The sequence below is a fragment of the Drosophila willistoni genome (genome assembly GCF_018902025.1).
Source record: "Drosophila willistoni isolate 14030-0811.24 chromosome 2R unlocalized genomic scaffold, UCI_dwil_1.1 Seg200, whole genome shotgun sequence".
In the NCBI taxonomy this organism is placed as follows: domain Eukaryota; kingdom Metazoa; phylum Arthropoda; class Insecta; order Diptera; family Drosophilidae; genus Drosophila; species Drosophila willistoni.
In genome coordinates, this window is record NW_025814051.1 from 559,888 (window position 1) to 561,869 (window position 1,982).

The following is a 1,982-nucleotide window of genomic DNA, read 5'->3' on the forward strand; positions in this document are numbered from 1 at the left end:
ACAAGTGGGTCACGAATGAGATCCACTGTGAAAACACTCAATTACTTCCTCGTGTTGGCATAATTGTTGAATGGATTAACGATTGTTGTTATCCGATGAAATCAGCCGGAGCCAACTCACCTTTAAATAGTGATATTCGGAAACAGATAAACACATTTATGAATTATATTTAAATTCAAATGAATGAAAAAAGAACGCCAAGTAGTTGGAACGAATGAATAGGCTAACGTAGTCAAACACCATTCAAACGAAACAAAAACATAGTAAGCAGATGTTATTGACTAAATCAAATCGTGTATCATTAAATAAAACTTAAGTAAGACAAACAAATAAATTTTTTACTGGTATTGTAATACCATTGGTTACAGTTAAGTACATATTTTATGAAAGGCTAAAATAGAAACTGATCTCAGCCCGAATGTCACCTCCGCCGTACCAGGATGTCAATAAGGCATAGTCTCCTTCAGGAAATGGTAAAATTTCAGTAAATCGAAGATCTTTAGCATTCATTGAAACTTTATCCCATATTAGATCGTGCTGTAAATGTCGAATGTTTTTAACAATATTTGAATCTTAAATAGTAATGTACTCACATTAAATGGGCAGGTGTGATTCATATTTGAATTGTTTTCAAAAATCTTATACAAAAAATTAACAATAGGATACCCCTTTTTGGACAACAGAAATTTACAAGCATCAATGGTTATATTATAAAGAAAAGGTTTATAGCCATTCGCATTTTTTAAAAGCGAAATGTTAACCTAAGAATTAGCAAATATATTTTAGACCTGTGTTACTTAAGATTCAATATAGATTAAAATGGAACCCACCTTGATCTTTGTAATCGGAAGTTTGTACATATTGGCCTTGAGGGAAAAGTACTTATAGGTGCGATTCACTGATTTGATATAACAATATTCAAATTCCATATATGGCTTGTCCAGCGATGTGCATTTCAAGTTTTTAATATCAGCATACGAATCGACCTGTAAGAAGGTAAATTAACTAAAAAAAATGTTTTATTTATTTTTAATACTAACTAAACCTGAATAACTACGAATTGATATAAAATGAACCCAGCCAACCAGGAATATTTAAACCACATTTTAACTGTTGTGCTGCTCAAAACAGACTGATTAAAATTGACATCAGCTTAAAGTTCAATATAACTGAAACGAAAAATTGGTTTTTGTCGATTTATTTGAATAATTGGTATGTTTTGTTAACAATCATGACCCCTCATTTATTCTTTATCTCTGTTTCATACCTCGAGGTATCAGACTTCATTTCAAATTTACACGCAGTGTTGCGTAAAGTCTTTATACTTAATGATTGAAAAATGATACTGAAAATACATAAAACTTATATGTAAATGTAAAATTGGAAAACAAAGCCAAATAATTGTTGTAATTTTGGGACAAGTACATATATGTACATTTGTATGCTCAGTGGAGACCTATTAAGTCTATATATCTTGAGTTCGAACCCCGAAGTAGATGACTTTTCCACCATCCCCATGAAGCAATACTGAAAGGTACATAGTTTCGTCGGGGATAATGGCAACGAATGTAGGTTTCGTTGGTATGTGCCAAGTTGCATCACGATCGTGCAACTCTGTTTAATAGCTCCCATAGGGAATAACCTGCCCGAAAGCTAATGGTAGTCAAAAAACTTTTTGACTTTTTAGGTAATGCATAATCGGAAGAATAATTCATATACATAGCTGACTCAACCATAAAATGGATTCCTCAGAGTTGACGAAGTTTGTTAATACACAAAAATAAAGTTTCCTTTATTTAACCATAGGTATAACACAAAATAACACAAAAGTTTAAAAGAGTATGCAAATTTCGGCATGGGCAGACTTCACAAGGCCCTCTGGTTATATTTAAAATATTGATATAGACATGTGTATGTAAGTTCATTGTACATTTATGTATTTGTTCAAAACTTACATAAACGCTGAATTCAAATATTCAAAA

General features: G+C 31.8%; 1 long non-coding RNA gene across 1 annotated transcript; it reads left to right on the forward strand.

Annotated features, from left to right (window-relative positions):
* Positions 1–267: 267 nt before the first annotated feature.
* LOC124460397 lies at positions 268–1,147 on the forward strand. The gene is made up of 3 exons (XR_006954306.1): positions 268–316; positions 369–473; positions 532–1,147. It is a non-coding gene; the product is annotated as an uncharacterized LOC124460397 (long non-coding RNA).
* Positions 1,148–1,982: the final 835 nt, after the last annotated feature.